The 16,280-nt window shown below is 36.5% G+C and overlaps 1 pseudogene; it reads right to left on the bottom strand.

Annotated features, from left to right (window-relative positions):
* Positions 1-11,687: 11,687 nt before the first annotated feature.
* Positions 11,688-14,561, bottom strand: LOC114204579 (small ubiquitin-related modifier 2 pseudogene; annotated as a pseudogene).
* Between the last annotated feature and the right edge of the window lie 1,719 nt (positions 14,562-16,280).

Here is a 16,280-nt window from a genome sequence, read left to right on the forward strand (position 1 = left end):
ATTTCTTTGAAAATATCATGGAGCAAATAAATAGGTTGAAGCGTCATGTGGTTCAGTTGAAATTAAGATCTAGTTCGGGGTGCTTGGGTAGCTAAGTCGGTTAAGCATGGGACTCTTGGTTTTGGCTCAGGTCATGATTTCAGGGTGGTGAGACAGAGCTCCAGGTTGTGAGACCGAGCCCAGTGTGGGGCTCCACGCTTAGCAGGGAATCTGCTTAAGCTCTCTGTCCTCCTTCTGCCCCTCCCCACTTCTCTCCCCCCTTCTAGCGAAGGAAGGAAGGAAAAGAAATTAAGATCAAGTTCATTTGTTCAACAAAATATCTTAGTGAAAATAGCTGTTCAGAATGGGGGTGGAGGGTAGCCATTGACCCTGCACAGAAAAAAAGAGAATCCAGTAGGGGAAAAAATTGAATATTAAATGGAGATGTCTTTCTAGGACATATAAACTTTTGGAAAGCAGTCTTGAAATTAATTCATACTTCAGAATTAGGAAATCTCAGAAGAGAGAAATGGCTAAATATGATGGTCACATCCCAAGGGCATTACTGAACAAAATTTACATGTAGCAGCCAAGAATTTAAAATTCTTCATCAGTGGGCGCCTGGGTGGCTCAGTTGGTTAAGCAACTGCCTTCGGCTCAGGTCATGATCCTGGAGTCCCAGGATCGAGTCCCACATCGGGCTCCCTGCTCAGCAGGGAGTCTGCTTCTCCCTCTGACCCTCTTCCTTCTCGTGCTCTCTATCTCTCATTCTCTCTCTCTCAAATAAATAAATAAAATCTTTAAAAAAATAAATAAATAAAATAAAATAAAATAAAATTCTTCATCAGTATAGCAATCTAGTAATAATGGTCTCTAAAGTTACTCTGTGTCAGTTAAAAATAACATTTTGTGTCTGAGCTTATATGTTAAATAACAATTGAATACATTAGTCTGACTAGCAGGAATCTTGGCTAACCTGTGAAAGTTATATAAATCAAATAAGCTTTCCTGGGGTCTGCATCAATCTGCAAATGAAATCAAGGAAATTGACACCAGTCTGAAAATGGAAAATCCTTCCAGGCAGGAACAGTATCTTACTCATTTTTAATGCAGTTTGTAGGGCATCTGACAGAAAGATATTCAGTATGTGTTTGAATGAATGAAGAAATGAGAGTGTCTGGGCTGGGCAGTTCAGTTGATTATGACAAGAAGGCAACGAAATTACCCTAAGGTAGTAAAATTATCATTCGTAAATTAAGCAAACCCTTTTGGAACAGAAAGTTGTGTACAGCCAAAGCAAATTTTCAGAGCCATGGACTTAACTCTTACTTTAATCATCTTTCTAACAAAGGTTGCAGTTGCTCACAAAAAAAAAGAGCCAGAGAAGAAGGAGAATAACTTAGAAACCAAATTAAAAGCCATTTTGATTGATAACACCATCATCTTATACAATGTAATAATTTCATATTAACAGTGGCACATGTGATCACATATGAAGTAATTTCTGTTTTGGTCAAACTTTCTTAAAGGGATGATTTCATTCTTTGCCTTTAAGTAATGAATACCTAAGTACACAGTCCTCAAACCATGCAGAGCCTTAGGTAGACTAAGGTTGAAACCATCCCTAAAAAAATACTGATGCTTCTAGTAAAACTAAAAACTGAGGGCTTTCCAAATATTTCAATTAATTTTATTCAAAATTTAGAGAGTGAGAAAGAAATATCTCTACTGACACAAAAATGAAAATCTGCATCCTACAATACCTTAAGGTGATAATAGGTTACATTAAAGGCTGACCGAGGACTGTATTATATATTGTATATTATGTGTTATATAAATTATTTAAGTTTATATAATAAATATGAATAACAAGTATATACTAGACAACTCTTCAATAAGTTTTACTGTTAAAGTATAAAAAGAGGTAAGGTCATAATTAAAGGGAGGTGAGAAGTTGAGAGAGGGAAAATTTAAGATGAGAGATTTGAGCATGTTTAAATGTGGATTGGACTTATTAGTTGGGCAGCAGGTGTTACTACATAGAAAGATAATGAATAATTGAGAACATAAAGTCCCTTAGAAATTTAGAGTGATGAGATACAACCCACATAAGAGAAGATTCCTGCCAGAGAGGAGAGAAAATGGAAAAGATGCACACATTAAGACTCCTGATTTCTGTATTTGTGTACATGACTCCTGATTTCTGTATTTGTGTACATGCCTTGATCTGTGACTGCCTTTTGCTTGATCCCTATCTGTCCAGTTATTTATGTCACCTTCTCTCTCCACCTTGTCTGCTCCACTCTTACTTCTCCATCCTTAACTAGGCACAAGTTAGAACTAAAAGGGTCTTTTTGTACCCCTCTTTCTAGCTATCCTAATTCTCTCTAATAGGACATTTGTTATTGCAAACTCAGAACAAATTTGTCCCTAAAAAGCATGCAAATTAAGGTCCTTTTTAGTTATATGAATGTTGTTGGAATTTCTTCTATATTTACGGGTCCCTGACAATAAAATACCATAGCATGATTGATAAGAACTTATTTTCAAAAATTAGTGGAATGAGCTCTAAGGTAAACATGTAAAAGATGACTTTGATTTTTATTTCGTTATTAGACACTGAGAATAAACATGAGAGTATTTCCCCCTACGAAATTTACATTGTACCTGCAGATAGATGGCAGAAGTAGAATGAACTTGAATAAGCCACCTGTAGTGATTGAGGTCACTTCAGTATCAAGAAAGAAGTTCTTCTTAAATGAAATGGAGCAGAGATCACAGCTCTACAGGTAGATTGTAATTCATACTCATGCACAGTTTGTCTTTCATTTCAACAAATTTTGAAAGGGATCACATAGAGAGAGTCTTAGTTTTCACAAGGGTTATTCTCCTTTGGGGAAGTTCAGAAAAATTGTCTTACCATATATATATATACTTTTTAAAGTTTCTGAAGTTTAAATTTTTCTGCCACCTTTTGTGTCTCTCCTATACAAAAGCTGACTCTTTGTTCAGTATTTTGTTCTGTAAAGAAATCCTGTGTCATTTCCTCTAGGTAATTTACTGTGTTATTATCTGCATGTTTTAAATCCACACAGCCTATTCTACCTTCCTTAGCTTTCTCAAAGACTTATCCGGAGGTATAACGTTATCCATGTGTATCTAAGGCACATTCCAGTATCTAGTGATTCATTTTGGTTAACAAACTCTTAGGGTAGCCAAAGCCAAGTGGATTTTGAACAAGAACTGCATGAGTGTCAGAAGTACACATCCCGGGGCACCTGGGTGGCTCAGTCATTAGGCATCTGCCTTCGGTTCAGGTCATGATCTCAGGGTCCTGGAATCAAGCCCTGCATCTGGCTCCCTGCTCCGCGGGAAGCCTGCTTCTTCCTCTCCCTCTGTCTGCTGCTCTGCCTACTTGTGCTCTCTAGCTCTCTGTCAAATAAATAAATAAAATCTTAAAAAAAAAAAATAGTACACACCCCAATCAGCAACTTTTGAGTAGCTGTTCAGTGTAAAGGAATGCATGCATGGTTTAAGGTCAATTGATCAGAGGCTGGAGAAGTTTCTAATAGTTGGGCAGTAAGAAACAACTTGCTCAAACTCAAACATCAGATAAAACCATTGCAAGTATTTTTGACGCATCACCTTGTTAGATATTTGGTCCAGAAAACAAAATAAACTGATAAAAACTGCTGTTGAGTTTTGTCAGTGGACCGATTTTTTACCTCCTGTTTGATCTTACTAATTTCTCTGAGATAAAAACCTCATATAGGTAGAGGTATATGGATATGTGTGTGTTTGTGTGCTTGTGTGAGTACATATCTGTGCAAACTACTTATTTTTAATCAGTGCATTTTCCACAATTGTTTGATTAAGAAAGTAGAAAATAAATTTATATAATGCAAAGCTAGCATTAACCCTAAAGAATGGGAAATAAGAAGAATTCGGAGTAGGATTGCTATGACTGTATCAAATGAAGAGATTTAGTGGCAAATAATTTATGAAAACTAAGAAAGGAACAAATGACAACTGCTTATAATACCTACATGTATTGTCACAGGCCTTTCAGACAACTCTGCTCATAATCAGTTTCCATTGCTTTGCTCCGTTCCCACGTAAATTCTCTGTATTACAACTTGTTGCCCAGCTGGTATTAACCTGTAACTCTGTACAGAGAATGATCAGGAGACTACCCACGTTTATGTAAGAAGAAAGAATACCCATAATGTATTATCACCTCCAATTTTGAGAGTAACTCAGAATGTCTTTTATGTCTCTGATTTTCTAAAATATGAAAGTTTTTCACACATTCCTGATAGTTAATATTACATAAGCTATGGATTGCATGCCTTTAGTCTTAGGGCCCAGAAACTGTGTAATAGCAAGAACCTTCACTTCTTGAAACAGATGGTGACTTTTGAACTCTGCTAAGTCTATAAGATATTAGATTTATTCATAAAACGTTGCCATGTCAATATGGAAAGTTTGGCAAGATTTTCCTCTTAAAAAGGTCAAACTTCATCACTTCAATATTAATTTCTGTATCTTTTCCATCAACACTTCCATCTGGTATTTCTTAGAGGAAATGTAGGAAAACTGTAGCTAAATATAGGAAATATAGCACAATACTTTATAATTACATTGACTTGTACCTAAATACATATAGCTAAACATTACTCTTACTCCATTATCCATTCATTACACACTAATCATACATAACATGTCCAGTACTAGCTGGACAGCAAGTTATAATGTAGTTTATTTGTATTGAATTGGGGCTAGCTACTATAAAAAAAATTTTCTTTCATTAAATAAGATTAGGAAAATCTTTCAGAAGTCTGTGGGTCTAGGAGTTGGTGATTTTAGTACTGTTTAAGATTATTGGGTAGAGTCTTCTGCTAGCATGTGTGGTTTTGTCTATATTTTACATATATCTTAAGAAACAAAGAAGTGTCAGTTTGGTGTTCAGTGAGGCAGAAATAAAATGGAGCTTTCTAAATAAAGACACTGTAATCTGAATGTGAAGCTGAGTCTACACAATATGTTCACTGGTTAATATGTCAGTTATGGACTCAACCAACCAGTAATATAAAAAGAATTCCAAGTGATTGACTGTGTAGTCACATGCTTGCTCCTCTTAATTGTGCAATTCAGTTCAAATTGTCCAAATGGAATGGCTGTTAACAAAGTTACAAAAGTGAAGATTCAGGTCCATAACTCCTCATCTTCTGGTGTGCTTCTGGCATGCTAAGATGCCAAGACAGCCAGAGAACTGATTGACCCTCGAGGCCTCAGAGCAACCACAAAGAGTCTACTGGAAAGAAATGAATATAGCAGTTGACAAGTACAACTGTAAAATGAGAAGTAAATTGGATTTTGAAGAAAGATTAGAAGTTTACCGGAGGGACAGCAGATGGAAGAGGAAAAGCAATGACATCATGGTATAGAATAACGTCATGGCTCATGTGGGAAATTGTATGAAATTGGGTAAAATGGGAACATAAAGTTTGAGGTGAAAGGATATTTAGCTCTTCAGAAGATCATCATCTAATGCATAGATTGACAATAAACTAAAATAAAAGCCAAGAAATTATTTTGAGAATTAGCAATGTATGCTGAAGAAAGCTTCACATTTTCTTCATCCTTTATTGTTAATGGTAGATTTCTACAACTGTCAAGGCTATTGAGGAAGGTGGAACTATTCTTGTATGGTGGCAGAGTATACAGCAAAATGAACTTCAATCCCTAAAAGTCTTTGCTCTCTGTAATTCTAAAATGCATGTACACTATCATCTTTAAGACAAGATTATATAAGAAAGTAACAGGAAGCAAATAAAGACTTAGGGGCAAACTGAATATATAGGAATTAGGTCAGAAAAGCAATAATTGATAAAGTCAGAGAACACTCTGCCACACAGGGCAGTTAAAGGGATTTAACATGTTAAAAAATAAGATTCATGAGAAAATGTCAAGGGATTATTTGTTTATTAAGTAAAGACGTGGTGAATTAACAATACAGATTTAAATCCCATGTATTTTCCAACCTCCTTCTGTAGGACCCACAGCTCTCCCTAATTGGGATCCATCATCATGGTTAGAGGGTATTTGATTACTGCCTTAAGCAGCTACCAAGAAAGATATGTGAAAGTTCTTTAAGTCCTATTCTTAGTGGTAGGCTTCAATCCTTGACAACATATTTATCTTAATTAACTTCTGTAGAATAATTCTTACAGAGTGGACTCAAAATATAGACAATCTTACTTATTTAAAAAAATGGCCAGCCACCTAACTTTCTAAATTAAGCTAAAAGAAGCTATGCAAGCTTCTTCCTCAACAAATTGACCTTGACTTCATCAATATACTGAGTAAAAAGAAGATATATATTGAGATAAATTGTTTTAGACTTTAACATCTGTGAACTCTGTTCTACCTAACACAGATTCATTTAAGAATAGTTTAAGACTTTTCAAAAGATACACTGAATTTTTAAAATTGAAAGCTGGTTTCATAGACAGGTACTGGTACTAAGCCAAAGTGTTTAAACTCAATAAATAAAGAACAAAGACTTTTAATATTTCTTCAGATAATTTATTCTAATGCCACCATAAGAGGCAGTAAATTCCCGTTTTATAGTATTCGATATAGAATTCTGTCCTGGTCCCTCCTACTGTTCAACTTGGTAATAGTTGGCTTAATTCTAATTTCTAGTAATATTTAAACCGCAATCCTGCCTTCAAAGACAATGTTACAAAGATAAAAAGGAGATTCCAGGACAAAGCCCTGTAGCAAATACAATAAAAATTCACACAGGAGGGGCGCCTGGGTGGCTCAGTTGGTTAGGCAACTGCCTTCAGCTCAGGTCATGATCTCAGGGTCCTGGGATCGAGCCCCGCATCAGGCTCCCCGCTCCGCAGGAAGGCTGCTTCTCCCTCTGACCCTCCCCCTGCTTGTGTTCCCTCTCTCGCTGTCTGTCTCTCTCTCTGTCAATTAAATAAATAAGTAAAATTTAAAAAAAAAAATTCACACAGGAGATTAGTAGACACCTCAATAAAGCTCCCATCATTTGGGGGGCAGAAATTTTCAATCCTATGTGATGGACTGGGATGAACTCAACCATGCCCTGAGAATCTCTTCCCATCTCCCAAATGAATAAAACAGCAAAGAAGCATTCTCCTGCTTGCATTGTACTAGCAATGACAGTCATTTCTGCCTGTAGGGTGCAGTAGTAGAGACTGTTCTGAAAGAAAATTCTAGCTCCTCTTGTATATAAACCTCAGAGAAAATGATGGAAACACAATTCCAGCTTAGCATAGTCTCTGTGGAGAATTCATGGAACAAGAGAACGTAAAGATTTAGATTGTTTGCACAGAAATCACCAATGAGGGGAGCACTTGGGTGGCTCAGTCACTTAAGCAGCCAACTCCATTTCAGCTCAGGTCATGATCTCAGGGTCCTGGGATCGAGCCCTGTGTTGGGCTCTGTGCTCCAGGGGAAGTCTGCTTGAGGATACTGTCTCTCCCTCTCCCTCTATCCCTACCCCCCTAAAATAAACAAATAAATAAATCTTTAAAAACTTTTTTTAAAAATTACCAATGAGCAAGGCTGATCCTTGGACACATGTGCAAGCAATCCTGAGGATTCCTAAAAATATTTGGAGATGGAGATTCTATAATAGACTGTAATTCCTGTAGTTATGTCTCAGCCACTGAGACTTAATAACTAGTATCTTAGGTCAGGTTCTTTGGAAATAGAAAATAGAGATTTGCATGCAGGAAGCTTATTAGAGAGTGCTCTTGGGAATAACTTCATAGGTCAGTGCGAGAAGAGCACTGAGAAGAGGTAGAAGTTGAATTACAGAGCAGCTGCAACAGAGGCTTCAGCTGACCCTACAGGAAGCCCTGGAGTAGGGATGTTCATAGTTTCCTGAATTGAGTCAAGGGGAGCTGGGCCTTTGTCCCATCACCAGGAGACTGAAGGCAGCATACCACAGCAACCACTATATCTGGTGAGGCTCATGGCTACGTCATCACTTAATGACTGATGAAGTCCAGGACTCTTTGGTGTGACTTACACATAAGCAAACTAATGTTGTTTTTAGATAAACCAGACACATATCACAACACTCCTTTAACTCCCACCATACTAACCAGAGGGCTGAGTTCCCCATGTTAGTGACCTGGTTCTATTCAATCTTGTCAGGAGTCACCTAAAGAAGCAGTGGCCCTTAGGAAGAGCAGCTCAATACTAATCACATCAAAAACCCAAATGCCAATTTTATAGATGTGTATCAGCATGGACATAGCCACAAATAATGCTATTCTGTGATTTATCATTAAACCATAGACCACTGTCCAAGTAGGGTATACCTAGGTTTAGGGCAAAAGGGTAGATCTTTATATGTTCATTATGATTCAGAGTGAAAGCACAGGACGCCTAAAGGGCGCCTGGAAACAGGGAAGTGAGGAAGCAAAGCATTCTCTTTATAACTACAAAGAAGTCTTACCTGTCTGCTTCTTTCTTTGAAACATAAAGATAAACACACTCATTTTTTTGCTATGCAGGCTCCTATGAGTGTCATCTATATGAAAGTTCTTTGGAAAGCATCAAGTGTCCCTCAAATGAATAGTATTATTATTACAGTTTATCATCCTTTTAAGTCCATTTCTTCTATTGCTGCCCTAGGACCAGAAGAATCGCTCACTACTTTTTTTATTTTATAGCATCTCATTAAAAACACCTCATAAAAACTTTAATTAAGTTTTCTGCAGATATTTCTCCTTCCAGTTAAGTAAACTTACTTCCTCATGGTTTTGTTCTCTGAGCATTCAGTTATTTTAGGCACTATTTTCTGGATGTCCTCCAAAGTTTTCCACAGGCTTATCAGTTGAATTTTATGTGCTGACTCCTTTTTTTATTAATGGACTGAAAGATCAAAGACATCACATATATTTCTTTTCCCTGTGGAATTTTCCTCTAGATTACTAGTAGCATGTTTTTCAGTCTATAAGCAGGTCTCAAATATCATATGTATCAGTTTACATTTATTAAATTTCCATCATGGCTATTGTTCAAAGAATATATTTGAGGGAGACACAATATGTTTAGTGAAAGTAAAAATCTCCATTATTTCACCTCTCTTCCATCATTTCTCCTTTAGACACTGTCCATTTGTCTGTTTCTTGGAAAGATGCCAGACAAAAGCTGTTCACAGAGCTCTATGATCGCACAGCATATATTCCAATGTGTCTTTAAAATCTGTTAAAGAAGTTTTGGGGACAACAAATATATATTTTGTGTGAAGTTAGGGATGTTCCCAGTGGCTTATTCTGAAAGTCACTGCCTTTCCAATGTTAATTGGGCAGTGGGGTGATTGATCCACCACCCTTTGGTGAAAATGCTTTTGAAATTCCTTCCTCGTTAAGCTCATCTCCTTTTGTAGTTTCATAGATGGGAAAGTGATAAGCTTGGACCAGGAGGAGGCTCTGTTTGGTATGGTATAAGAAGCAGATGAGTAGGATCAGAAAGTGAGCACAAAAATGTCTGTACTACAAAGAGCAGATTTGTTATCATGTCAGCAGAAGAGAAATCTACCCAGATAATTGTGAGATAGACATATCTGGTAAGTTTTGGGTGGATCCAACAAACAAGATTGTATTTACAAAGATGTACTAGACACTTCACATGCATAATAATCTCAATGTAGTTCATTTATTCACACTCATTAACAGCTATATAATTATAGTATTTATTCTGCACCTATACAACAGGCACTATAATAAATACTTTTACACACAATCTCATTAAATTTGACAATATCTTTAAGGGGTACTTACTTTTATAATACTCATTTAAGAGATGAGTAAACTGGGGCTTAAAGCAATTAACTAATTTATTTAAGGTCATGTAACTAGTAACTAAAGCAGGGTTCCCACCTAGACAGTTTTATTCTGGATCTCTTATATTTAACCACCATATGACACATCTCATTGTTGTTCAGATTTTCCTGCCTAAATTAATACTCCTAAAAGGAGATAATCTCAAATCAAAACATCTATAAGGAGTCCCTCCCTCATCATCTATCTTTCAGGCACAGATTATGTGGCTTATAGTCAAGGTCTTCTTCCCTATACATCTTTATCCTCTTCTGCTACCCACCATGGACTGTCCCATTCCACTAAATCCATGGTCCCAAACACAGTCCTACCTTTTCCTGCCACATTTATTTTAGCTAATGCTACAGTTTCTCCCCTGAAATGCTCTATTCATTTCTCCTAACTGTACACTACCCTTCCTATAAGCCTACCTCCTTTAGAAGCTAGCTTAGACTGATCCTCTTCCTTATTCTCAACTCTTAGCATGCTCTTGTGATACTCTGATACTCTTCTGATACTCTACTGGCCTTTCAGATGGATGGTTACCTCATCTCCAAAACCAAACAAACATGTAAGGCTTGAGTATGGGACAGGTAGAAGAAAAACAACTAGAGAGACTTCATTATGGAAGTCTTACTAATGGAGATCAGTTAAATAAATGAAGGCCATGGAAACTTAGCTTCTTAGATTATTTAGGCAGCAGATTTGGCATAAGCAAATACACAAGTGATAAATGTTCATATAAGAAATTAGAAAATTTATTTAATCCTAATGAGAATTCCAGAAGTTGTGTTGCAAAATAAAAAGGAGTGGCATTAGCAGGAGGCCTTCAAGATTAGATAGAGAAGTTCTTCTCCTTTTTCCTTTAAAAAATGTTTAAATGATATTAATAATAAAATAACTGCCACTAATTAAGCTCTTACTACTTTGCACCCACACTTTAAACTCTTTTCCTGGATTTAATTATTTATTCCTAATATTATTCCTAAAATATTATTCCTAATATCCATAATGAGGTACTATTATACTCATTCCAAAGAGGACACTAAGGTACACAGAGCCTGAGGGCATTGTGAAACCACAGTTTTTACTCAGGAAGTCTGATTCCAGAGTCCAAGTCTAATCATTACCCACTATACCCTGTATTATATTATAGACAATAAATGTAGGGAAAATTTTTCATACTTTCACATTTCATGAAACCCTTAAGACATATCAAAAACTCCCTAACTTTTTTTTAAACAAGAAGTTTATTTAAACAACAAGATGCTTGACTTCAAGGAAAAGCTATCTAGGATTCATTTCTTTTAGAGTAATTGATCCCTATTTAAAGACAGATTGCCCTAGATGTAACAGCTACATACAAAAAAGTTATAAAATTGTCCTTGGTTTTACAATAACAAATGAAAAGCATTAAAATTCTTGAATTGAACAAGGTATGTAAGGATTTTTACGTTGTCCTTTTTTGTTAAACAGTGAGAACGGAATAACCTACTGGAATATAAAGATAAGAGCTGAATGAGCATGCCACTAATGGAGAAATGGGGTATTTTCAAAGAACCAGTATTTTTTCCCCATCCCATATCCTTTTGACGTCCATCCAAACATACCATTGGCCATTTAGTAAAAAAAAAAAAAAAAAAATGGAATTTGCTTGTGCACAGGTACAGTTACTTTATGTACAATTAAGGAGTGAGGAAGGAGAAAACGAAAGAATAGAGAAAACAGTACTGTAGTAGTCAGGATGTGGTGGAACCAACTTGCGGTTTTCTCACTGAGAGTTGTCTTCTTGGTCTGGAGGAACAGAGTTCTTCAGTAAAGTAGCAGGTTCCCTTTTTAGTAGACTCCTCCTGTCTGCTGCTGGAACACATCAACTACATCTTCATCCTCCATTTCCAGCTGTGCAGGTGTGTCCGTTTCATTGATTGGCTGCCCGTCAAATCAGAATCTGATCTCCCTCATTGACAAACGCTGTCATTCACAATAGGCTTTCATTAGTTTACTAAGTGGCATCTTAATCTTAAACCGCACAACAGAACCATCCTGCCCCTCCACCTTCCAATTAATATGATCACTGTTCTCAGTCATGACTCCTTCCTTGGGCTTTTCAAGGCCACGGCAAGCACCTTGGCAAGCACCTCCTCAGCTGCCACTTCACAAAAAGAGGTACCAGGTCGAGCACAACACACACCAAAAACTCCGAGACTTTTGAATTCTAAATTATGCTTTATCAAATTAGTGAACATAACAGTGTTGAAAACTCAACTGATTATTATAAAAATATATACAAAGTATAAAACTTTATTTTCTATTTTCAATTTTGCCTTATGCAATTACCATTTTCTCTCAGGGAATTTCACAAAATAAAATTTAGTGAAAATTATGTTTTAATTGTGATGCTATATTGAAAGAAAAATAGAATCAGTATACCATCTGTCAATTCTAGATATAACAAAAGGGGTAGATAGAATTATTTTTACTCAGCCTACATAATATATAAGTATGGTAAAGTTAAAGATGTTTTAAAGACGTTTATGAATTATATGCTCCTGTACTTACTACAAGTCAGATTTTTCATGTATTTGCTATCATGAAGAAGCCATGGCATTCTGTTACTTAAAATTCATTAGGCTGTAATTATTAGGTATTCTACAAAAAGCTTTTAGAAAAGATACTTTTATCCTTGAAAATTTCTTTAGTCAATTATATTCTATCATAGACACATTTTTTTAGGTCCTGAAAAGCAGGAAAGTTCAACACAATTTCCTTCGATCTAATAAGAGAAGGGATGTTATATTAAAATGAGTATTTCTAATTAAAAGATTTACACAGGGCGCCTGGGTGGCTCAGTTGGTTAAGTGACTGCCTTCGGCTCAGGTCATGATCCTGGAGTCCCGGGATCGAGTCCCACATCAGGCTCCCTGCTCAGCAGGGAGTCTGCTTCTCCCTCTGACCTTCTTCCCTCTCGTGCTCTGTATCTCTCATTCTCTCTCTCAAATAAATAAAAACTTAAAAAAAAAGAGAGAAAACCTAAAAAAAAGATTTATACAGACTAATATATGATTTTTCAGATTTTCTCAAGCAAAAATACTGTACTCTCTTAGATATGCACTGTCTCTAGAATCACCAGTTTTGTTGAAATGGATTTAAGACATTCAATTCATAGGATAGGATAAAGGAATATGAACCACAATAATATTTATTATTTGAGAGAATAGTTGCTTTTAAAATATTACATGGGAGTTGTTCAAAAGTATATCGTCTCAGTGCTTATTAAAAGAGTTTTCATTTCTGGATTTATTCATAGATTCAGGAATCAGAAGAGTCATGTTTTGATTGTATGGGATAATTCTATTGATCCATTGAAAAGATGTCAATTTTATTTCTAAAACTTTACCTTAATGGTCCAAAATACTTAATTAGACATCCTTACAAAAATGAAGGGGGAAAATCGGAGGGGGAGACGAACCATGAGAGACTATGGATCTGAGAAACAAACTGAGGGTTCTAGAGGGGAGGGGGGTGGGGGGATGGGTTAGCCTGGTGATGGGTATTAAAGAGGGCACGTACTGAATGGAGCACTGAGTGTTATACGCAAACAATGAGTCATGGAACACTACATCAAAAACTGATGAAGTAATGTATGGTGATTCACATAACATAATAAAAAAAAAAACAGTATAGAAGAATACATGAACTTGGAGTTTCCATTATGAGAAGCTAATGATTACTGTTCTGTGTGAACTATATTTGGAGCTTTCCTGGGCCAAGAAATACCATTAAAAATTAAATTAAAAAAAAGAAAAAAGTATATTTTAATGCTCTCTAAAGCATTTAAATGTGAGACCTAAAAGTTGCATGAAAGATAATATAGCTCAACCTCTCATTTTTCTGCCAAGGAAACTTCATGCCAGAGAGGCAAATGTAGTTTCTTGGAGCCACATGACTCAAGGAAATATAGCAGAATTAAAACTAGAGTCCACGTTTGGCACTCTTTCTCCCGCCCCCATCTCTTTTTTTTTTTTTAAGATTTTATTTATTTTTTTGACAGAGAGAGACACAGTGAGAGAGGGAACACAAGCAGGGGGAGTGCGAGAGGGAGAACAGGCTTCCCGCGGAGTGGGGAGCCAGATGCGGGGTTCAATAGCAGGACCCCGGAATCATGACCTGAGCCAAAGGCAGATGCTTAACGACTGAGCCACCCAGGCACCCCTCTCCTGCCGCCATATCTATTTCTACTTTTATAGGTGACATACTACAACCTTATCTTTCTTCATGTGACCTGTGTTTTACTTCCTATTTCACATAAAGAAAAGAGTTACCAGTTGTCTATTCGTTGTGCCAGGCCCACAGAACCCTTCACGCCTTCCTTTGTGAAAGAATCAAGAAGTCCAAATCAAATGACTCCTTTTATCCAAGCCTGACCTGAAGCACTGCTTTTTATAACAATCATGCTCATTTCTCTGGTCATGATAAGTGAAAATTTGTGATCTTGACTAACAAAGAATTAGAGATCTTAGAGAATCTATGGGCAAGTCTCACAGATTCTCATCCACAACCACCTTGAACCTTGAAAATTTAACTAAATATTACAAATAATGGGAAATTACCATCCCAGAAAGCATCTCCTTCCAGGTTTTCAGTCTCTGTAGATGTTTGAGATTTATTTATATTAAGTAGGTACATTTTTTCATGCAGTCTTGGATGCATTGGTCCCTCATGTGCTTTTTAAGAAAAAAAAAAGAAAAGCATAAATCCATAAATCTATTCCCTTTTCTACTTAATAGTCTTCAACTATTTCCTTAGCCATGGACTCTAAGTTCTATGTGAGCGGGCTATTTTTTAATCACTGTTATTCCCCAGAACTTAACTTAGAACTAGCATACAATATATATTCAACAGATATTTTTCAAATGAATGAACCAGGTATACTTATCTTCCCTAATTCTTTTCTGCTATAAAGTAAATATTCCCAGCCCCTAACCCATTCCTCAACTGGTATGATTTGGGAGAGCCTCACCATCCTAATTATTCTCTACATTCTTCATTATATCAGCTACCATATAAGCTGTCACAGACAGTGAAAGTCGGTATTCCCTGTGTAAGTGATCCATATGCACTCAAAGAAGAAGAAATTTGCTTTTCCTAGCTTTCAGACCATTCAGATTATACTTTTAGTCAACTAAATCCTTAGGTCTTTTTCACATAAAGTGACTGAAATTATTTAAGTTGCTTAGTCACACTGCCAGAGTTTACCACTCTTGTAATACATAAACATCCTCAGGAGATTTAGCACATTAAGTGAGGTTCTCAATCATTCACAGCTTGTGGTCAATTTCTCCCATCAGATATAATTTTCTCCTAACCCCTAGCTGAGAGCAGCATGCTAAATGAATGGGAGTTTTCAGAGAAGGGGTAGAGGATTTTATAACTTGTGGCACTGTCCAGAAAGTCAAGTCTGAGTACAGCTCCAAATCAAAGGGCCAGGGTAGATAGCAGTATTAGGAAATGGACAAGGAAGAGGGCCAGGGTGGGAGTCAAACACAGCAAGGCATTTAGAATAACACTGGAACAAATTTTGTTTCTCTATTCATGTATTTTCAATATATATGATTCAATAAATTTTAATTAGGAGTCTACTATGTATCAGGTAGTCTGATAGCCTCTAATTATAAAGGAGAAGAAGAAAATGTGGTTTTACCATTATAAAGTTTTAATCTACTAAGGTAGAAAGGTAAGAAATAAGTAAACAAATACATAGTTAGTAATTGTGATGTGTCCCAGTTGATATAGAGTACAGAGAGAGAGTGTAATGGGAAGAGTGAACATTAAGGGGGGGGCATGTGCTATGATGAGCACTGGGTGTTACACACAACTGATGAATCACTGAATGCTACATCTAAAACTAATGATGTACAATATGTTGGCTAATTGAATTTAAATTTAAAAACATCAGGAAAGGACTCTCCAATGAGAGGGTGATCAGAGATACATGGACAAGAAGGAGCCTGTCAATTGAAGAATGAGGGGAGGTATATGGATGTAAATATACATGATATGGATACGAATATAGATTCAAATATATCTCAGGTAAAGGAAGAAGTCAGGATGAATAATGACTTCTATAACATGTTTCAAAAGGTGCTACCAAATCTGAGAAGCACTATAACTTTCTTTCCCCTCATAAGATGTCAGAAGCTCACCACCTGCACATGTTCAGGAGAATAGCCTCCTCGCAGATCCATCTGCCTAGGCTCAAATTGTCTATTTGAAGTGTGTGCTGTTCTGTAAAGGAGTTGAGTTTCCACCCAGCTGGGTATAAAGGAGTAGGCTGCCACAAACTGCTGCATGTGAATCCCACTTTTTAGCCTGTGCCTATTTTATCACCTCATTTCAGTGTATCTTTAGATAAACTGGATTGTCCCTCTT

Source organism: Eumetopias jubatus, unplaced genomic scaffold, assembly GCF_037043125.1.
Source record: "Eumetopias jubatus isolate StellerSeaLion01/CBP00866 unplaced genomic scaffold, mEumJub1_p1.0 scaffold_6, whole genome shotgun sequence".
Classification (NCBI taxonomy): Eukaryota; Metazoa; Chordata; class Mammalia; order Carnivora; family Otariidae; genus Eumetopias; species Eumetopias jubatus.